Source organism: Bos taurus, chromosome 15, assembly GCF_002263795.3.
Source record: "Bos taurus isolate L1 Dominette 01449 registration number 42190680 breed Hereford chromosome 15, ARS-UCD2.0, whole genome shotgun sequence".
NCBI classification, from domain to species: domain Eukaryota; kingdom Metazoa; phylum Chordata; class Mammalia; order Artiodactyla; family Bovidae; genus Bos; species Bos taurus.
Window position 1 is genome coordinate 26,014,733 of NC_037342.1, and position 23,603 is coordinate 26,038,335.

Sequence of the window (23,603 nt, forward strand, 5' to 3'; positions counted from 1 at the left end):
GTCATCGTGACTGTATTAATTATCTGCCTTCCCTAAGTTATCAAGACCTGAGAGAAGCCCACTTATTTCACGTGGCCGTGGTTCCACTATGGAAAGTGCTGTAATTTATCTCAAGGTCTTTCTGCGTTTACACCCGTATGTGTACACTCAGCACAATCTCAGAGTTTTACTTGCAGCCTTTGGAGGATGTCAGTTACCCCCAGCCACGAGGCGCATGCCACCTCCCCTCCCCATTACCCTGTACTGGCTGAGGGCTCTCAGGAGATGCAACACAAAAAGGGATTAGATGGTGATCTGCAGCCCAGCCCTACACTTCAATGAGTTATATGAAACAAAAACAGGATTATTCACAGAACAGCAGCAACTATTATTATTTATGCAAATGTCCTTCATAGACCACTTCAAGTTATAGACTATTCATAGACTTCGGCATAAGGCCCGCATCATCCCAACAAAGAGGCTTCTCTTGAAGTGGAGATACCATGACCTTGGAAGTGTGGGAAACACTTGTCCTTGATAATGTAGGCATTAGATGGAGTTCCTAATTGAGTTGGGCCTCTTTCCTAACTACAGGGAAACTATCAGAGGGGTAAATGTGGATAAAAGACCAGTACACAAATTAGGATTATGCTCTGGAAAACACTAAAAGCCAGTCTCCTAAGAGGGTCCTGGGTAGAGACAGCAGTGTATCCAGTGCCAGGAGAGACCAGAAAGGTTCTCAGAATAGTTTTAAGGCAAGTGTGAACGGCTTGAAGCTGACTGTGAAGGATAAGCAATGGAGGGAGAATAAGGAGGGAAATGTGTTAACTTTCTTCACTATGTTAATTTCTTATTTAACTTTCTTAACATCAGAGATTTGGGGAGGATCACCTGCAGAGACAAACTGATTTACGCACAGAATAAAGCCAAAATCTCTGTTTTGGATGCTCTCTCTCGTCCAAATGACCCAAGGTTTACTCTGATTATGTGAACTAGATTTCGGTATCAATCCCCTTGGCCAAAAGCTATGAAATCCATCTGAACTACAGCTCACCAACTGCACTTTCACCTGGAAACTAGAGGTGAAAGTCAAGTGCTTTATCTGCTCAGACAAGCGGCTCCTTTCCAGATCAGGAGTATTTTAATGAAATGAGACTTAAGTGAATTGTTGACACTGGCATTAAATGTTGTCATTTAATATCAACAGTGTGTTTGATTTGTAAACAGTTATGAAATGTCATTCGGACCAGAGAGTTATATTGAGGTTTACCACATTATAGGAATGGATTTCCAGAGGGAAGTGAACTGATCTGTCTCAAAATAAAATGTATTTACATTAACACTTGGGGGAAGCAGACAGCCCTGCAAACATAGATGGAGAGATAAAAATAAGACCAGAACAAAACTGAACTTGGAAGAATAATAGAGTAAAATACAATTTTGGGGTTCCATGTATATGTAATATTTCACTGTATATTTGTTCTTTGTCTTTTAAAAAAGAAAAAATATAAGTATGAAATACATGGGAAAGAAATATCACTACTAGGAATTACCTATTATAATTTAGTCTCCAAAATAATTTTTAAGGGGGGAAGTTGGGAGTGATTAACATTTAGATGAAAGAAATGATTCAGAGGTAGACTCACTTCCTTAGAGGGGAAAAACCAAACCTGTAAACATCTAACATTTGCAAGGAAAATTATATTAGTTTAGTTAGATTAATTTTATCGAATCTAATTTCCTAGAAAAAATTACGTTAGTTGTCTAGTTAGTCTAGTTGTCACGTAAATACACTGGTCACATGGAATGAAAGACACTCATCACAGGGCAAGTGTCTTTAACTTTCATCCCAGAGGTGGTTGCAAAGTATTATTACACCGAAAACATACATTCTGATCACAATTCCAAATCAAAGAGGCAAGGCGTCATGAATGTTTTCCCCCAACACACAGCAGCCTAAAAAAGTTGAAACACTATTAATTCCTTAGTCCCAAGATTAGCCTTGAGCTAAAAAAATACTGGTGAATTCCAAAATCAATCAACATATAAGAAATAGCCACTTAGATCTGGAAGGCACTTTCACTCACTTTTTTTTTTTTTAATGACTGTGTATAATCTATCGTTAGGTGGCTCAGATGGGAAAGAATCCACCTGCAATTCAAAAGACCCAAGTTTGATCCCTGTGTCGGAAGATCCTTTGGAGAAGGGAATGGCAACCTACTCCAGTATTCTTGCCTGGAGAATCCCATGAATAGAGGAGCCTGGCGGGCTACAGTTGACGGGGTCACAAAGAGCTGGAAACGATTGAGCGACTAAGCACACGTAACATGAGAACAGGGATGGAACAGTAGCAGTCACTGCTGCTAGAATATTCTTTAAAAAAAAAAAAGCCCTTACTTCTCCAAGGATTTGGAAGCAAAATTGACAAAGGCCTCTCTTCTAGAAAGTCTAACTCCTCTAGGTTCTAGGCAATTAAAGTTGACTCAAAGGAAAACCTGAAGGAAGCTCTAACAGCAGAAAAACAATACTGTGATGAGCCTTTGTTTACAACAGATCTTAATTCTTTATCCTTCACTTGAGAGAGCTGTAAGGTCTTTGGCACCCGGCTAAAAATAGCAGAAGTAAAGCAGGTGACAAAGATGAATGGCTCCCAGAGACACAATTCAAAGTACAGGAATTTAAGAAAAACTTCAGTAGAGCCTGCAAAAGATACTCTCCTGCCAGGTAAATCAAGGAGGAAGTAAACTGCTCCTCTTGGAGCAGAATCACAATCTGCCAGGCAGACATTTCTCTTTCAGGGTTTCATATTCACTTTTGTGCTATGTTTTAAAAATATCTTCAAACCCTAAGAAGCTGGTTTTGCCAGGGGGTCAAGGAAAAGAGTTTCAATGTAACCTCATAAAATGCAATGACACTGGATCATATCACGTTTCAAATTCCTTGAAAGCTCCTGGCAAAATGACAAATCAAAAAGCCCATTAAATTCCAGCAGGAGATGGGACGTAAGGTACATGCCTGCCCTTCCAATGGAGGCCAGGATCCACCCACCTGCTGTCAAGGCCCCACCTCCTCTCTGTGAAACCAAGACTCTGAGTCTTTTCAAGAGCTCATTTCAGGACACCATGAGAGAGGATCACAGACCATTTCTTTGGGCAAATTTCATCCTAAAGGGTGTGTCGTTTACTGTTGCTTTTCTGTCTACCTTCTATCTTAAGGGACAAGTCTCGCACCCCATCTTCTGATATTTTAGAAAGAAACCATTTCCTTGCCCCTTTCCCAGTTTTCTTGTCAGTATATACAATCAGAAGGCTTATAAAATAAAAACTCTTGATCTCTTGGAAGGACTGGAGAAGAAGTTTCAGACCTTCCTTCCATCCAGAGATGAGAGAGGGACTTCCCTAACAAGAGAAACAGGAAAAGGCCTCAAAGGAGTGGCAGTCATTCTTTCTGGGCTCTCTTTTCCAGGTTCTTTTTATCAATATGGCAACTCCTTCTTGGATTGCACCAGCTCCTAGCTTTAGGCCCTTCCATTTTTTCATAATTGTAAAGTCAAAATAAACTCAAAAAGCCTCATACATGAAACCCAAAAAAACTCATGAGAAACCCCCACTGAAAAGTTCAATAATCATTTCTTTGCAAATCCTCAATGCATTTAGAGGGGGAAAAAAAGGCCTATATGGCAAGGGAGCAGGAGTACCTCTAAGAACAGAAGTACATTAAAGGAAAAAAAAAAAAGGTAAAAAATACAGATAAAAGACACTGAGGACGTGTCTGGTGAAAAATCGCCATATGTACTCTAAATAAAAATGTGCTAAGAGTTCCAAATGTGTCAGGAACTACATTCAATATCTTATAATAAATCCACAGTGGGAAATAACCTGAATAAATACATATGTAAATACATATATGTTAACTGACTCACTTTGATGTACATCTGAAACAAATACAATATTGTAAATCAACTATACTTCAATTTAAAAAACTAAATAAATTTCAGAAGTAGACAACTAAATCATGGTCTTAGAATTCCTGGTTTCACTAGAATCTAGGTTCACTAGAAGCAAGATTGCCAGGAGAAATATCAACTACCTTAAATATACAGATGAAAACCACTTAAATGGCAGAAAGTGAAGAGGAACTAAAGAACCTCTTGATGAAGGTGAAAGAGGCGAGTGAAAAAGCTAGTTTAAAACAAAAGTCAAAAAACTAAGATCGTGACATCCGATCCCATCACTTCATGGCAAATAGATGGGGAAAATGTGGAAACAGTGTCAGATTTCATTTAGGGGGGCTCCAAAATCAATGTGGATGGTGACTGTAGCCACGAAATTAAAAGACACTTGCTCCTTGGAAGAATAGCTATGCTAAACCTAGACAGTGTTTTAAAAAGCAGAGACATCACTTTGCTGACAAAGGTCCATATAGTCAAAGCTATGGTTTTCCCAGGAGCCATGTATGGATGTGAGAGTTGGACCATAAAGAAGGCCGAGCACTGAAGAACTGACGCTTTCAAACTGTGGTGCTGGAGAAGACTCTTGAGACAAGGAGATCAAACAAGTCAATCCTAAGGAAATCAGTCCTGAATATTCATTGGAAGGACTGATGCTGAAGCTGAAGCTCCAATACTTTGGCCACCTCATGCAAAGAGCCGACTCACTGGAAAAGACCCTGATGCTGAGAAAGATTGAGGGCAAGAGGAGAAGGAGGCGACAGAGGATGAGATGGCTGGATGGCATCACTGACTCAGTGGACACGAGTATGGGCAAACTCAGGGAGATAGTGATGGACAGAGAAGCCTGGCATGCTGCAGTTCGTGGGGTTGCAAAGAGTCAGACAGAACTTAGTGACTGAACTACAAGTTTCACTAGTAATTCACTTTGTAATACTTTGAGACATGCATGAATAATATGTACCTTTTCTATATAGTTCAATAAAATTTTTAACTCTCACTTTTATCATTTAATAGTTACACAACTTTAAGTTATAAATTTTCTAAGTTATACTTTACTTATCTATAAAATGGGAATCATATTACGATGATCAAATCTAACGAAGTACTAAGACAAGTGTTTAATACCCGTGAATGTTAAATATTTCCCTCTTCTAAAAAAAAAAAAAATTCAAAATGTGAACAAAGCCTCTGGAATATTCAATGACTCTCTCAACTGTGGAAAAGGTTCCAACAAAGTCAAGTCCCTGAAGAAAATCTTTCAGTATTCCAAGAAGGCCACACAAGTTCTGTGACCAGCACAGCCAACCCACATACCTGAGCCACCTCTTTGCTAACTGAAAGGAACAACTGTAAATTATCTTCCCTGCAAACCCTGAAGCAGCCAGTTCTTGCAAACTCTTTTCCTCAGCAAAGGAAAGAACCTGTTAATTTGCTGTGTGCGCAACAAGGTAAAGTATTTCACAGATTGCTGGCACATTAGCATTGCCATCCATTCACAGCAACTTCGTATTCAAAGATCAAGTTGACAGCACTGGCATGTTCTGCATTCTCATTGGGGAATGCCAATAACTGGCAGGATCCAAAAGCAACCCCAGGTTCAAGTAAGTACTCTCTAAGAAGTGGGGCCATACTTCTCCCTTGCGTACTGAGCATCCTATAATTGGCGCGGTGGCACAGTTCCTGGAGAGCAAAGAGAATGCAAGTGGTTGGGGGTGGGATGGGTTGTGGAGGTGGTTAGTTTCTTGTCCATGCATTTACTTTTAAAAATCAATGATGGCACAAGAGCTATAATCTTAAAAATTTCAACAAAAATCCAATGGGTTTGCATCAAGTATAGTGAAACAAAAGTGGGCCTTTAAAGGGAGTATCTCCCCTAAAATATGTACTCTTGTCGTTAATGGAGAAGAACAGTCAGAACAGGCTATTAATTGTATACTCAGCAAATCTGAATGTCTAACTAGTGATATGTCCATTCAGTAAGAAAACATAAAACATATTAATACAAAAAGGAACCTACACTCTAAGTAAAATTTAAGGGTGAGATTTTGACTCTGCATTACTCTGGTGAGAGGGAAAGTGAAAGCGAAGTCGCTCAGTCGTTGTCTGACTCTTTGTGACCCCATGGACTGTAGCCTACCAGGCTCCTCCTCCATGGGATTTTCCAGGCAAGAGTACTGGAAAGGGTTACCACTTCTTCTCCAGGGGATCTTCCTGACTCAGGGATCGAACCCAGGTCTCCGGAACTGTAGGCAGACGCTTTACCATCTGAGCCACCAGGAAAGTCCAAACTAAACTTTATTTATTTATTTTCTTTTTAATTACAAGGTCGCAAGTGACCTACATACAGAGACTAAAGTAAAACCTCAATTTGATTTTGTATAATTTTATCTTAAGTCAGATGAACTTGAGTAAAAACAAATTTGAGTTTAGGAAAAAAAAAAAAAAGAACATCCTTAAAATCTCATTAAATTATCATTAAAGGCTTAGCATCTGTGTATATAGATGATCTACACCACTAGTCAAATGATACAGTGGAAAGAGCACTGGACAGGAAATGCAAAAACCCAGACTTTGGATCCTGGCTCTTCCATTACCTATATGAATGTGGGTAAATCACTCAAATCCCTTATAAAATAGAGATGGTAATCCCTTTCTCCGGGAGTTGGTGATGGACAGGGAGGCCTGGCGTGCTGCGATTCATGGGGTCGCAAAGAGTCGGACACAACTGAGCGACTGAACTGAACTGAACTGAATCCCTTTCTGCCAAACAGGGGTTTTGCAAGGATCAAATGAAATAATATATGTCGTGTGTATTATACACCTCAAAAACACCACATCAATTTAATATTTCCAATTATATTGATGTTAAGATTAAACACACTGGAACATTAACAGTTCACCGAATAACCAACTTTCATGGTTCCAAACCTACCTCTGCTCAGACTAGTCCTGCTTGAAATTTCCTCTGCTTCGCCACTGCCAGACTACCACCAGCTCAGTAAAGATAGGAATCTCTCTGTCTTAACCACCTCAGAATTCCTAAAAGTTGGCAGAGTGCCTGGCATAGAATTCATAGGTACTGCATACTGAGTGTCTACTAAACACTAGATACCATCAGACTTTGCTATACGGTTCCTTAACCCCCACGCCTCAACCCTATTAGATGGGTAACAGAAGAGGAAGCTGACGCTCAGACAGTTTAAATAACTCTGCAAAGGTGATAAAGCTCCACTAGCGCCAACGTTAGGCCCCAAACCCAGGTCTTTCACACTCCAAAACTGTATCCTTCCCACTCTGCTACTCCCCCTTTCACACTGCAGACGCCCAAGGAGTTGTATTGGATTCAAGTTGTATTTGATTCGTTTTAACCATGTTACATAATAAGACATAACTTAAAAGCAAGCATTTTGACAATAAACTAAAATTGCAAACTGAAATTTTAAAATCCATGGGCTTAAGCCTGGGTAAGATTTCCCCCAAATGCACCTAGATTCACAGATAAAGCAAAAGCAAAACACGAGTGAAAACTTCATTCTTCGTTGGCCAACACAAAATGGGACGGCAAATACTGAGTGAGGGGTAGGAGAGAAAGGGGTCGTCTGTCTTGCCAGAAAACCCTTAAATAATTCAGCTCCCGTTTATTTAAATAATTGAGCAATTGCAACTTTATTTAAAGAGCACTTACATGAATCTAAATGCTTAGGCTGCCAAGAAAAGTAGAACAGACTTTAACACCTCCCCCCAAACCTCTTTTCTGAGAGGAAAACCAGCCTAAGGAGTTTCAGTCTGATAGGTAATTGTTTTGTAAAATTAAAAGCCACAGAAAATTGGAGTTTCGAATGGAAAATGTCATCTCAACCGTAACACTAATAAAAACAGCTAATGAATAAGTGCATTCTGGCAAGAATATATAAAAACTGCAAAGCCTGATGTGGACAGTACAGAATACAGAAGGAACTCATGTGAGTAAACATCAAATGAAAGATTATCCTTATTTGTGAAGAATCCATTCCAGCAAGAAATTGAACTAGAGGCCTTTTGCATCCAGAGCAGCGGGACTACCTGTGGCACACCCACAAAAAACAGTTCTGGGTGAAGCAACGACCTCATGTTCCAGGGGTGCTAAGATGCCTCCCAAATCTCCACAGAGACGCTTCAACCACATCAAGCTCTGATTCGCTCTCAGATGTAGAAATACTTAAAAGTAGTGAGGAACAACATGACTAAAACAATAAAGGCTTTAAAACAATGAGCTATGCCTTGCCAGCCTGTGCTATAGCAGAGCAAGTGGAATCAAGAACCCCTCTCTTCATTAACTCTGTGATCTTCAGACAGGAAAATGAAATAATCTATCCAAGGCTCAGTTTCCTCATCAGTAAAATGGGGACAACAGTAGACACCAGAATAGCTGTGGTAATTCAGTGAAACAATGAAGGTAGAATGCTTTAGGACGGTGCTTTGCAGGCAGCAGGGCTCCCAGGTGTCACAATGGTAAAGAATCCACCTGCCAAAGCAGTAAACACAAGAGAGGTGGGTTCAATCCCTGAGTAGGGAAGATCCTCTGGAGTAGGAACAGGCAACCCGGTACTCCGGTATTCATGACTGGAAAACTCCATGGACAGAGGAGCCTGGTCGGATACAGTGTGTGCTTGTAAATATTAGTTGTAATAACTCTAACAATAACAATTATGTTACGCCCTGCCCCAGTCTGTACCTGCATTTCATCTCGCAAGTTAGGGGGAAAAGTCTCCAGTCTTTACCAACAAGTCCTATATAAGGTCCCTTTTCTCTCCATTCACATTTAGCACCATCTCATTTATAGGGGTTCAGTCACCACACATCTCTTGAAGGATTCTTGAATTTACACATTACTTCTGCAACTTGAAATCCCACTGCACACACCAATAACAAGTTAGCAGGCAGAATTTCCTTGAACAGGGCCTCTGGAATCAGATAAAAGACTAGAAAGTGTTAGTCACTCTGTCATGTCTGACTCTTTGTGACCCCATGGACTATAGCCTGTCAGGCTCCTCTGTCTATGGAATTCTCTAGGCAAGATTACTGGAGTGGATAGCCATTACTTTCTCCAGGGACCTTCCCAACCCAGGAATCGAACCCAGGTCTCCTTCACTGCAGGCAGATTCTTTACCATCTTAGCCACATGGAAAGCCCCATAAAAGTCTAGTCCCGATATCAAACTCAACCAATACTTCCATTTACATATTTCTAAGTTAAGGCGTACATACTTACAAAGATCTAATAGATTTTTTTTTAATTAATCAAATCAAATTAATCAGCAAAGTTAGAGCATGGCAGATACCCCCTTTTCTCTTCATTTTCGTGGATGATGCCTAGCAAGGCTCCACAATTCAGTTAATCACACATCATGGAAACAAAGAAACCTCTCCAGAGCAGACGAGCAGCATGTGCACGGATCGCCGATGCAGAAGGGTTTTTTCAACAGGAACAATGCAATCTATTCAGTAGAGAAGAGTACACCGTGCCAATTAAATATGTTGGGTTCCATAATTATAACTGCAATAATGAATGGAAAGAAGTGTTATTGCCACACAATGCCCTTCTGTATCCCGCTCAGTGATTCGTCTCCCAGGTCTGCATCCTCTAGATTCTTCCTCTGATTAGATCTTCCTGCAGACTCCACTCTATCACAAATATACTAACTGCACCTACTTCCCGCATCCAACCAAAGGCCTAACTCTAAAACTTGACCAAAACCATGTCTAGTCTCTTGACAGTGTTTTATGTTTTTAAAACATAAAATTTCTAAATCCAATGTCACAATTTTCCTCCGAGAGACCAAAAGCTTTGAATAAAATTTCATTCAGACCTGCCTTGCTCTCCAGAAAAGAAATGCAGAGATCTCCTCCCCCATGCCACCCCATTTCCATTCCTAAAAGAGAGAGCAGAGCAGCCCAGAGTCATGACGAGAAGGGTCCCATTTCCCTCCTGCAAGTCCCCCTAACCAGATCAATGCCTCATTAGTTGTCTCTCCACCACTAGAGAACCTGAAGAGGCCAAATCAGAAGGACTTTCACACACCAAGTTCATTCAAAATGGCTTAGTCATTGATTGCAACCATCTTAGAAATCTGAAAAATTTTATTCTGGGCCATATGTGCATATGGCTTCTCTTATCCTCAACACTTATGCTTCAGTGGGTTTAATAAATTTTAAAAATAAATTACCTCCTAGTACTTCACCAGAACATTTGGACTTCCCGGCCTCTCCACACTTAGGCCAGACTATTTCTGTGTGTATATGTATAATTTGTTTAAACTTCTATTAAACCCTCTACTGATTTCCCACAAATAGGATTTAAATTTTGGAGCTGGACATGTACTGAGGGGCTTTGGTAGCTGCAAAGCAGCCCCTGAACACCTGGCACCTTTTCTCTCCAGTTGGCAGGTAGGCTCACGAGAGATTTCTGTTTCTAGAGGAGCTCTCATCAATGCTGAGGCTCTCCTAGGCTTCCCAATCTTATCTTCTGGCAACAAATGCAGCAGTACAGCAGTCCACAGGGGGTTAAGGAAGCCACACACCCTCCCTTGTCATTTAAGTTGACTCCCAGTGCAAACCTTTCCCTTTGGCCATGGGTACTGGCTTGCCACAGTTGTAAACAGCTCTTCGGATCAGTCCCAAAGGTCAGGCTTTTCCAGGTGCTGGAAGTGTGTCACACAAAATACTATTTACAAATAGCCCGAAACAATACACCTTAGTTACACATAGTGTTACTGGTAAATCTGACAAAAATTCTCCCTCACCAGTAACAAAATGTTGTAGAAAAATGTCTAAGGGCCTAAGAAGCATGCATTAACCTTTTATGACTCGGTTTTCATTATTCCCTCTGAAGATCTTTAAATGCACTGTACGCAGTATTTTTTTTAAATGACAATACATGGTGAAATACAGTGGCAACAATAGTAATAATAATGAAGTTATTTATTGAGTGATTAACATGGTCAGGGCCTCTGTATTTTCCTTCTTACATGGATCTCGTTCTCCCATTTCTCAGCTCTTTTAACCATATGTGGTTCTGGTCTGGGTCACTGCATGTAAAAGCCGCCTTATTCTACCCATGTGCCAGAAAACAGAAAAAGATCATATCACTTATATCAACTACTGGTCACTGGTTCTCTGTTCCCCATTTTTCTTTTACTAAAATCCTTTTGCAGTCATAGCCTGGTTTCTTTCAAGTATAGATTAATTTACTTCAGTTTCTGAGTCTATGAACCCATGCTAATTTGTATGGCCAAGTAGAAAGACTCCAAAAACAATGAGTCAAGAAATCTTTAGTAGGAAGAGGTCTTCAGTAACTTTGGGTTAGACTGCCAACATAAAGCAGAATTTCAGTGTGGGAGTTCATTAACTCTTTCAATAAATATTTATTGGACTCCCTAACATGTAGACAGTACTGTATTAGGCAGCATGTGTGTGTGTGTGTGTGTGTGTGTGTGTGTGTGTAAAATAGATAAATCTCCTAGTCTGTCAGAATTTATAGAAAAGAACCTGCCCGCCAGTGCAGGAGATGTAACAGATCAGGGTTTAATCCCTGGGTCAAGAAGATTCCCCTAGAGGAGGGCATGTCAACCCACTTCAGTATTCTTGCCTGGTGGGCTACGGTCCATAGAATCGCACAAGAGTCTGACACGACTGAAGCGACTTAGCACAGAAGAGGATGATAAAATGAAAACACGTATAACTCTAAACAAACTTGAATAGTACAGATCTCATAAAAGAGTGAGGATAGTAGTTCTGATAAAGCCAAGGCAATCAGGGAAGGCTCCATCTTCATACAGAAATATAAAAGATGAAAAAAGATGAATAGTATCTCAATGCAAGCACATGAAAGAAGATAAAAAAAATTTTGTAAGGTGAGAAGTTACAAACTATGGATGATGGCAAGTTGGGTCAACATGATAACCACCAGTTCTTGGGTTTCTCCAATCAACAGAAACTGACTGGAGGCCAGACAAGAAATTCAGGCCATGCTTTACCGGGGACCCTGCTTTAGCAGGAAGCAGAACAAACAACAGGTTCCCTTGCTCATTCCCCAAGGCGGGGTGAGCTCGTTCCCCAAAATATGGGTGAGGGCAGGGGTGAGCCCAGGGGTGGAGCTGGAGGGGTGGCTTAGGTGGTTTGTCCGTCCCTTTGTGGTGCTAAGTGCAGAAGGGCATATACAGTACCCTGCTTTGGGGTCACACACCCAGTATTTTTGCTCTAGGCTCTTCAGAAATGGCAGTTGGCTGGGTTTTTTTTTTCCTTTGTATTTTTTGGTCCAGAATTTGCCCCAACTGCACGTGCACACAGTTATTTCTAGTCCCATATAATTTCTTTGTATCTTGTAGCTCGAGGAGAGGTGTGTCCCGGTGCAGCACAGGGTCCCATGTCCCAGCTCCCAGCCTGTCTCAAACGGACTGGCACAGGGAAGAATCTGGTGAGTCCAGCAGGTTAAAGAATTCTGCTTTTAAAACAAGGAAGCTTTGGAACCAGGGAGTGATCAGAAGAGGATTTCAGGTAAATGAACCCATCCACAGTCCACAGGATGGACGGGGTCTGTAAGGACAAAAGCCACAAGGGAATAAATAGCTGACAGTGAGCCATCGCAATGCGAAGTGCGAGGTGAGAAAGGTTTTATTAGAAAGGTCCAGAGAACCTGGTTCCTGAACATACACTAAGTGCAGAAGGAAGACAAAGATGTCTGCAGACTTAGGCCTGGGGCTGCCTGGACAAAGGGTGGTGAGTGATGAAAGGAAAAGGGAAACACACAATGACCTGGGTAGCAGGTGCCTGCTTCTGGAGGGAGTTGCAGGGACAGTCTTTCCAACTGGGGGTTTTGTCTTTGGTGGATGTATTTGTATATTTTTGTGTGATCCAAGACAAGGAACAGGTGTGGATAAACTGTTAGAAATCAGAGTTTGAGGGGCAATGGGACTCCCAGGGTTCCAGGGTGACAAGAACAGCAGGAAGTTGACAATGCAGTGCATTGTCAGTGCAGGGATTAAATGCAGTGCAGGGATTAAAATAACAAAATCAGGCTGGGGAGAAAAGCCACACTTGAATGTATGGGAGTGAATGAATATAGAATGAGATCCAAAACACCAAAGAGGGCCTCTGGAAAACAAAACCACTGAGGACAAAACACTGGGTAAAAAAACGCAGCTGGGAGAAGAAAGTGTCACCAAAAGCGCCAACCTAAAAGGCGGTGCTGCAGCAGAGACGGTGGCATTTTTCAAAGGAAATGGAAGTTAACACTGCCAAGTACTTCAGGCAGGCAAAGAAGATGAGGCCTAACTAAGGACCTCTGGTGCTTGCTGACCTTCTAAAGTATCATTTCAGGACCATGGAGGGGGCAGAAGTTAAACTCCAAGACCCAGCTCAGAAGGCTGAGTGCTTCGGCTGGACACAAGGATGGCGGGAGAAGAGCAGAGAAGGCAACAGTTAAATTGGAAAGAGGGAGTCTGGCATCTCACCTGCAGAACAGCCCGAGGCACCTCAGGTTACCAGAAGTCCTCCCACTCCGCAGCATGAAGCTCCTCTGCGGATCCACCCAATTTAGGTCTGCTGGCCACGGTGACCTGTGCTCCATTAGGGGGTCCGACATCATCAGTGGCCCCTGCTGACAAGTGCCTCATCTCATCTCATACAGAATGAAAACAGCTAACGCTGGTGCAGAGCCCCATGAACCCATTAAATATGCTACACGTAATTTCTTTTTGATGTGGAGGAGTTGGACAGAGGAGAGAAAGGGAAGTCAGAAAACCATCATTACACTGGAAAGTATCTGAGTAGCCGTGAGCTAAGGGGTGTAATCAAACAAGTCAATTTCCTTGATTTGAAGGCAAGGATAGTTTAAGAAAGACCCCTGAAGTTTGTGTGTCAGTCAATCTGGCAAGCACCCAGATCATCCTTTTTTAAAAGTGTGCACAAATAAGGGAAACAGCGGTGTAAAGGATAAAGGAGGAGAAAGAAGGGAAGGGGATAGCAGGGGGCGGGGGCGGACATAGGTGTGCTCGGCCGGAGGACAGTGACTGGTAAGGGAAAGAACGCAACACACAAACCTCATGTCAACCTGTAAAATAGGCACTTAAGACAGCTGGCAGGAGTGGCTTAACCTCAGTATATTTATTTATTGAAACATAGATCCTTTCAGAAAAACGCACACCAAACATGGCGTGTAATATAGGCAACTCAAGAGACCTGCTGAAGGCCATGCATGTATCTCCTGAGGGATTTCATGGACCCCATACGGGAGCCCAATGCTTGATGCCACCAAACTGATTCTTTCCAGCACCTACACTTCTGACCACAACCACAGAAACAAGTGTATCCCTGCCTCAGTTTCTAACATCACTCATCCAGAAAAATAGAAGAGTTCGGACTAACTCCTAAGACCAACATTTGCGTCAACATTTATATTTCCTGGTTCTAAGTAATTTCTTACCGTGCCATTAGACTTCTTGGATTTAAAAAAAAAAAAATCAATTCAAAGCCAAAACTGACATCACTGTCACAACTGCTTTCCACCTATACACAGCAACCAACAAAACACCTTCAAGAAAGAATGAAGCCTATATGTACATTCATATTTCAGAATCACATTATAGGAAACTTAATGCAGGCCTACCTCCCTAGCCTTTGTAAAATCCCGGTACCTGACATTTCACTGCCATCGGGTACTCTCTGAAAGGTTATGTTTTTATAATGGAAAAATTCTCTCTGACCCACTGGGGTTTCTGCTTCCTCACTCATCAATTAAAATCATCAGCAAATTTCAGCTTGCTTTAGTGAAGTAGAGGTAAGTGTTTTAATGCTCCCAACATGCAAAAAAGATGACACTGCTGGAAGTCTACATCACCTGCCATCTCCCAATCTATATCTGAAGCCTGAAAACAAAAGGCTCTGAGGGAGAAAAAAAAAAAAGCGGAATTAGAGTCAAATTCTCTGTAGAAAACAGTTACTTGGTTTTCCAGCTCCCAGGTGGAAGTTAATCTTTTCCCCATTTCAGCCCCATCACCACCTGCAAGAAATGCTATATTATCCAGAGGCCGACAGCCTAGGAGATGAATCATCTTCAGTTCAGACTTTCCGCAGCCTTGTTTGCTCAAGTCCGCTGACAGGGACGTGGGGCATTCTGCCTCTCTTCCCTTTCCCTTTACATTGAATCAATTAGCAATGTTAAATATTTAACACATTAGTCTTATTTCACTGAACAAAACAATTCACAAGCAGCCTGGGGAGTGGCCGTGGGAGATAGGGAATGGACCAGACGTGGAGAAAATTGAATGAAGGGAAAAGCAGGTTTTAGGTGAATGTGTATTTTTATAAAAACCTATTCACAATTCACTGAAGATGGATCGCTTGTTTCTTTCCTTCTCCTGACAGGTCCTGAATCTTTATAGAGAACGTTAAATTAAAGCACATAATGGGTTTATGTAGCAGAGTGCACAAGGCAGACATTAGTCACGTCCCTTAAGCATTTTTCTCATTTTCTAAGCCTGACTTAGGCCCCATTTCCCCATTGATGAGGGAAGTCTGTACTAACCCACAAACCACATCTACAGTCTGGTGGGCCATTTTTCACACTTGGTGTTGTCAACAGGGGCTGTGTCCTGCACTCAAAAGCAGGATTATTACATTTCCAGCATAGTTTATAGGAAATAGTGAAAAGCTGAGAGGTCATTCAAGGGAGAATTTTTGTTTTGTTTTTCCCTCTCTCCGCTTTAAAACTTACAGTGGCATCAAGGAGGAGGGAAAAACCATCTCCCCACCCTGCAGAACCCTGGATGGATGAGCTGAACAATTTTTACTCAAGCACACAACCCAAATTCACATGTAACACAGTCAGAAGCTCAGAATCAACAACCATAGCCCACTTAGGGATATTGTTTGCATGGTCCAGAACAGGCTCAATGGTAAAGCACCCACCTGCTAATGCAGGAGACCTAGGTTCAATCCCTGGGTCAAGAAGATTCTCTGGAAAAGGAAATGGCCACCCACTCCAGTGTTCTTGCCTGGGAAATCCAATGGATAGAGGAGCCTGGTGAGCTACAGTCCAAGGGATCTCAACAGAGTGGGACACAACTGAGCGAGAGTGACTAAACAACAACAAATCAGCAAACTTTATCAATCTCCTAATCTGGTCTGATACTGTAAAGAGATTACGAGGAGGCTCTCCTGACTGCCGAGCACAGAGCTTCCCAAGTTGCAACTAGGCTGACCCCCACGACTGTTCTTCAGAAGATACCCCAACTGTACAGCTGTTTAGCAGTGCAAATCTGATGTTAATGAAGAAACTGAAAAGAACAAGGTGTTTGCCACATAGCTAGATTTCATTAGCATCAGGCAAATTCCTGCGTCATACTATTTTTACTGGGAAATAATTAGAGCCCTTGATCTCCGCCTGGGAGCACTACTCCCTCAGCACACTGTGCCAGTGACGGAAGGAAAAGAGGCATTTCGATGGGATTCAAAAAGAAAAATAAGATGACTGCAGCAAGCTTCCCCCACAACCTGCTCCATGAATCTGGGGATAGTCTCATCACAGCCAATACCGTATCCTCATCAGGAACTTCTCAGTTGTTTTAGACAGCTGCGTTCCAAATGACAGAAGAGGTTTTCATAAAACTTAGTCAATAAAAATAAGATGACTGGTTAATGCCTTGGCATTTGAAGCCCAGTGCCTTTCCATAGGTATCTGAAAGAGGAAATAAATTTACTTTGGTTACAGTAACTGACATTGATGGAGCCCTTACCAAGTGCCTTGTACTTTGATAAGCATTTATAGACAGAAATATAAATACTGACACAGATACACAGATATTCCCATAACCTCACAAAGGAGATATTATCCCCATTCTACAGATCAGAAAACTAGGTCACAGACAGTTTAAGTTACTTGCACAAATACACACAACTGGAATGGGGAAAGTGAGATCTGAATTCTGAAAAGTCTTATTCCAGAGTCTGCCTTCTTCATTGATATACTTACTCCTTGTATTTGATATCCTTTGATTCTTTTCTTCCCAAATGGTCAGTTTTGATCAAAAAGCCTCTGCTGCTCTTTCTAAGAATGACAAGTAGAACCACTGCTGTAAGTTTTAACCTGGGAATTTAGAATGCATTTGCCTAGGTTTTTCTTGATGTTTTGATGAGCACATTAGCATTAATTCTAGAATACATTTCTGCTGGAATGGGTACCAAGTAATTTACTGCCTTGCAGGTCAGAGTGGGCAACAAATATGATTTCCATGTATCCAATCCATAATGCATTATGGGACTCCAGCAGTAAAACCATGATTTTCAAAGAATGTTCATTTAACCATACAGGTAATTAATAATTGATATGTTATTTACTTTAAGAGTCAAAATGCTATGAGAAAGCCTCTATCACTTCTCTCAACCTGGATCACCCTAAAACCAGGACCGTGAGGGCGTGTAGCACCTTGAGTTTACAAGGGTCCTGGCCCACCAGAGTGAACGAAGGCAGAACTGGTTTGACATTTCCTGCTGACTGTGATTAGAACATCTTTTAATGAAGCTCACTTCAAATCATTTTAAATCCATTTGCTCATGTCAACATCAATGTACTCAGCATTATCTACCAATTAGTAAACCGGAAAATATTCTTTAGATAATCTGAAATCTCAGTAAAATATTCAGCATGCCATTCATTTACTATAAACTGCCCTGTAAAAACAAATTAGCAAAACCAGCTGTCACAGGACAACATAAACATCCATTAATACAGCCCAACTACTTCAGTCTCTGGCGAGATGTTTCAGGAAGGAGAAAATGCAGTAGAAATACAAATCAACAAGAACTTCAATGTGCTGCACAACATTAAAGCATCCATTTACCTTCCCCGTGTGTGAGCCCAAACTGGGACTGGGACGACAGGGGTTAAATGAGACCCTCTTGACAATTCTTTCAGTGATGGATCTCCAGTCTTTGTGCTGCAGTGAGTCTAGAAGACCAAGAGAGTTCTAACACATGTCATACTTTGGAAAGATCAGAAATGTCAAGGAGCATGAAAGCTGGCCAAATAGGAATCTGATTATAAATATGCAAGGGAGCAATCAATTCAATTGCAAGACCCAGATTTTGCACGACTCTCTTATACACTGCAGAAAGCACCTTCCAAACTTACAGGAAGCCAGTGAGTACATCACTTACCAGCCAACATTGACTCGTCCTTTCCACAAATCAGCCTGACAAAATTCTATAATTTAAATACGGCAATATTTCAATAGCCGCCTTCCACTTAGGACCCTTTCACTATTTTTCATTTTAATGCATTGGTTATAAATAAACTGCAGCAGCACCTGTTAAGAGGGATTAAAAAATGCTTTTATATTATGAGAGACCGGGTGAGAGCTTGTTCTCTGATGAACACACTCATGATATGCAGAAGACGTCTGTAGTGGAGGAGCAGTATTCTTCAACAATGATTTCGATTTAAGAATCTAAATTAGGCTTCAGTCACTGATGACTACTTCGACCTTCTAAACGATATGGAACACTTCAGAGTGGGTGCCTAACACAAAGGCTGCCAGTCACAAGATGGAATATGCTCCAATATGCACACCCAACCGATTGAAGGTAGAAAGTCTTGAGCGGGTGGGGCAAGCTCACTCTTTCCTTAGAAGACCCATGATCCCCCCAGTGATGGACAGAAGCACCAGAACCAGCACCAAAGGTGCCCACAAACAGCTTCACATAGGGTTTCCAAAATGCTGGTGGGGCCACCCAAGCAGCTTGATTTCTAGGACATTTCCATTTTGAGTTTTGCTAGGTATTTCAAGACATTAAGAAATATACATGCTGAGCTGAGCATGGAAAAGAGAGGACCCATACAGAGCAGGGACCACAGACCAACACCATTGCAAGCATACAATTTCTTTAAAGAAGGAAAGAAATCTAAAGCATTCTCATCCTTTAGGTGAACGAGTTTATAGGCACACTAGGGTTGGCTCCTAATTCTACAGCAAGTCAATGCTGAAGCGTAAGGACCTCCAAACCAAAGGGGAAAAAAAAAATCAAATGAACTGAAAAAAAAAAATTGTTTTAATCAACTCAGTCAACTCAGTCACATCCTCTGGAGAGAAGTCATAAACTTGCCTTAAGTTTACACTTGTCTTCTTGACATTAATTATTAAGAAAAGCTTTTCATCTTGATTATAGCCATTAATAAATCAAAAGTGAATACATTTCTATAAGTATTTCATTTCATAACCAGGTGCGACACTCAGCCTGTGACTTTTATATACAAAGAGACTTAATTTAATGCAAAAGCATCCTGTATATAATATCTATAAGAAAGGTAAGTATAAACTTTAAGAATAATTTGCAATTTTGCAAATGTTAATTCTCTACTTTCAACATTTACCAGAATTTTCACATTTAAATGAGTTTTCCACCTTGTATAAGACAAATACATGTTCACTGAAAAAAGATTCCAGCCACATAGAAAATTGCCAAAAAGAAAGGCTGTAAGTACTGTAATGTCAGTCTTGTACTCCTTGGCACTACATTATACGAGATGAGACAGGAGGACTGGGAAGAAAAAAGCTTGAAGACAGCCAGATCTGGAGCGTCTCTACAATAATGAAGGCTCTCCTGGAACAAGTGATTTGCCAAATCCAGGAGAAAAGAACAGACAAAACTTCATGAATAGGATATTTGTTTCACTTGCAAAAGTCCTAAAAGAAAGACTACAATTTCTAAAGAAACCAATTAACAACTTAGTTATCATGGAAATGGCTAATGTACCTTATTTCTATCTTAGGCTGTGTCTGTGTGTGTGTGTGTGTGTGTATACGGCATCCATGTGGGTGGTGTGAGTGTGTTTCTTTCAGAAGGTAAAAGAGTCTGCTGGTATGGGGGCAGGGGTGCACCTTATTGTATTTCTTATATGGGTTGAGTTTTTAGAAACAAAAATCAGGTACTCCAAATTTTCATTTATCCCACAGCAGTAAATGAACTAATTCTATATGAAAATTCAGATGGGAAATGACACCTGCCTAAAATGTATATATTCTACAATAACAGAGGCTGGCTTACAAATTACACAATTCTGTCAAAATAAACTCTTACAGAAGGAAGTCTTGATTTCCACTTCTAATTTCCACTTCTATAATTTTAGTTATGTCTAAGGACAATCACTTACCTTTCAAGCAAGGCACTTCAGCCTCTCCACTATAATATTAAAAATAATAGTTAACACTCATATAGTATGTACTATGTCCCAGGGATAGTTCTAATAGTTTTATACTTATTAATTTTAACACAACAGTTCTATGCAGTAGATACAAGTATCCTCCCTATTTGACAAATGAGGAAACTGAGGTGCAGGGAGGTTCAATGACTTGCCTAAGGTCACACAGAAAGGAGGCAGCAGCACCAGGATTTGAACCCCATGTGGTCTGACTCCTGTGTCACATAAATAAATTGTGAGGGACAGTGCTTTTTGGATGGCATGAAACTGTACTTCATCTCTATGTCTAACCCCATGAGGAAGTGGTACTGCTAATCATAACCATATGAATTTCTGGTTCTGAGATCTTAGATGAGTCATTAATCTGAACATCATCTCTGTGACCAGCAAAATAAGAAAACAACCAGGCCCACTTCAAATGATGGTGAGATATGACACAATGAATGTTAAAGTACTTTGTAAACTACAACATTTGTCTGAAATGTTAGTTGTCATTTTATTTGTTGTTTTTCAGTCGCTAAGTCGTGTCCAACTCTTTGCAACCCCATGGACTACAGCACGCCAGGCTTCCCTGTCCTTCACTATCCTACCGAGTTTGCTCAAATTCATGTCCACTGAGTCAGTGATGCCAGCCAAACTTCTTATAATGCCACCTTCTCTTCTTCTTCATGTTAGACCACTGGACAGTTCCATTAATTAGATGTGGTAGGAAAAAGAATTAGAACTAAATAAAGAACCAAGTACCCAGCGTAGTTTGAAACTGTCTTCAAATAACACTGATTAAACTAGCCATTGACTATGAAACAACATTCGTGGTAGGGCACTGTGTCAAAAAAAAAAAAAACCATTTAGCTAGCTTAATTTATTCTACTAGAAAAAAACATAAAAGCCTTTCAGATACTATTAGAAAGTAAGCTATCATTCATTAAAACTAAAGTTGAATGGAAAATTTTTAAGAAATGCAATAGATTTGTCAAGAAGTAATATTTCTTACTATTCATTAACAATTATAAAGCACTAAAAATTCAAAGCTCTGTGCACTCAGGATTCCTGCGTACAGCAGGACCACAAAGTGCCATATATACCAGCCAATACATTTACTAAGTGCCTACTATGCAGAGAACAGAACTGCTTCTGTGGATTGACGTTTTCTTTAAAAATACCCCGTTCTAGTGGAGTTAGTAATAAAAGGTACCATTTATAAACCCCCTAATGTAGGACAGGGATTGTACGGGACATTACCTATGAAATCGCACTTAATCCCCACAATACAACAATCACATTTAGTGGGCTGCATTATCCTGATTTTTCAAATGAGGAAACTAAAGCCAAACATGTACGTCAATTACCGTAAGTAGTGAAGGACCCAGAAGCCACGACTAGGCCCAGTGTCTGCAGTGCCTTTCCCCTTACCTCACGTCATCCAAAGTGCCCTGGCCTTTTTATCCAGGATACCTCAAGCATCATAGGAGAGGGAATTAATGACTCTAAGCAGCTTAAGACATAGCCAAATGTTACCTGAATACAGATATCACTTACCTTGAAAAATCACGTTATGTTTTGCATTCTATATGGTAATACACAGGGCTTCCCTGGGGGCTACGACGGTTAAGAATCCACCTATAATGCAGAAGACCCAGTTTCGATCCCTGGGTCAGGAAGATCCCCTGGAGAAGGAAATGGCAACCCACTCCAGTATTCTTGCCTGGAGAATTCCACGAACAGAGAAGCCTGACGGACCACAGTCCATGGGGTCACAAACATTCAGACACAACTGAGCAACACGCTTTTCACCTTCATTTTTTTATGATAATATGTATTCACTGATTTTATATTTAACATATTATTTTCTCAAATATTCCAGAGAAATTGATGTATCACAAATATGTGCCAAATATATTCTATGCCAGTTTAAGGAAACATCTCACATCATCCTCCCTGTTGAAAAAATGGAGCACACCTATAGCAATCAACCAAAGCCATTCCAAAAGAGCAGGCTCAAGGAGAAATGAGAACAGCACAACCGAACACCTATTACTCAGAGGGTAAGCCGAGCCTTCCTCATGGAAGAGAATTTTCAGCCTGATATTTTACATGAGGAACTACAAGTGGTTGCAAAAGAGAGAAGAGGGTATTCAAAATGAAAAAGCTGACAGATGCTAAGAAATGGAGGTGACCTAACAAGTAGGGTAATACGATGCAGCATTTTGGACTGAGCATAGAGAGGGCTGTAGTTATCAATTGAGTGAGCATCAAGGAGTGGCTTTTTAAATGGAGATTGCTAGCCGAGGCCCTTCCCATCCCGGCATCAAGTTCCTCTCAGGCTGGAGTTTTGCATTTCTTACAAGTTTCCAGGCAGTGCTGCCACTGCTGCTGCTGCTGCTAGCTGAAGCACCTCGCTGACAGAGCTTCCAGGATCAGAGGAGGAAGGGAGCATGCCCACTGGAGAGGACCGGAGGGTTTCAAAGATGAATGGGTAGCTGAGTTATGCCCTCGTTTTCAATCTGCAGAAGGGAAGCGTTCTGGGTGGAATGAGTAGCATGAAAATTGGCTAAAAAAGAGAGAGAGAGAGAGACATCTGGCTTGGAACGCATGGGGTGCTTGCATGGGGTGCTAGTAAAGCACTGAAGTAAGCTGACGGCCATGAATCAAGGGAGGAGAAAGAGGCAAGGGGCCCCAGAAGGAACGGTTAGAAGTAAGAGGAGCCGGGTCCAAACCAACCTGTGCAGAAACAATGAACAGGAAATGGCTACAGACTTAACCATACCAGGGCTGGAAAGAGAGAGGTCCAACTGATTCTGAGGTTTCAAAGAGTAAGACCATCTTACAAAAAATAAAGGGAAAACTGAGAATGGTTGCTAATTTGTGCCCGGGGCGGGGCGGGGAATAAAACTCAGTTTTGTGTGTAAGTTTCCAGTGTCAAAAGGTCATCCGAACAGTTGTATCCTCTCCTCAATTAGCTATCAGAGGCTGGAGAGCAAAAGCGAGATTAAAAAAGGGATGTAGATACCGGTTTTGGAGTCATTAGTCTTAGGAAGCAAGTGAATAAATGGGTTCTCACAAGGAGGAGCATATTTAAGAACAGTGAAGCGAAAGTGTCAGTAGCTCAGTCGTGTCCAATCCTCTGTGATTTCATGGACTGTAGCCCGCGGGGCTCCTCTGTCCATGGGCTTTCCCAGGCAAGAATATTGGAGTGAGTTGCCATTTCTTTCTTCAGGGAATCTTCCTGACCCAGGAATCTAACTCAGGTCTCCTACAATGCACGCGGATTCTTTACCAGCTCAGCTACAAGGGAAGCCATTTAAGAACAGAGTGCCATGTTAAAAAAGTACTGAACACAAGAAAAAAAAGAGAAAAACTGCTCTAACTATGTTGGTGATGGATATTAACTAGACTTACTATGGTGACCATTTTGCAATGTGTATGAATATCAAATCAT

At 41.1% G+C, this 23,603-nt stretch overlaps 1 protein-coding gene across 13 annotated transcripts in view; it reads right to left on the minus strand.

Annotated features, from left to right (window-relative positions):
* CADM1 (cell adhesion molecule 1) overlaps window positions 1–23,603 on the minus strand; it is a 350,114-nt gene that overhangs the window by 293,789 nt on the left and 32,722 nt on the right. Inside the window, exon 1 of one of the 13 annotated variants that reach the window (XM_005215847.5) lies at window positions 1–12,789. This exon is cut by the window's left edge and continues 25,297 nt beyond it. The exons of the other annotated variants lie outside the window; for them this stretch is intronic. The gene's annotated coding sequence lies outside the window, so the exon portion shown is untranslated. Of the gene's footprint in view, window positions 12,790–23,603 lie in introns of those variants that run through there. 13 annotated transcript variants of the gene reach the window in all.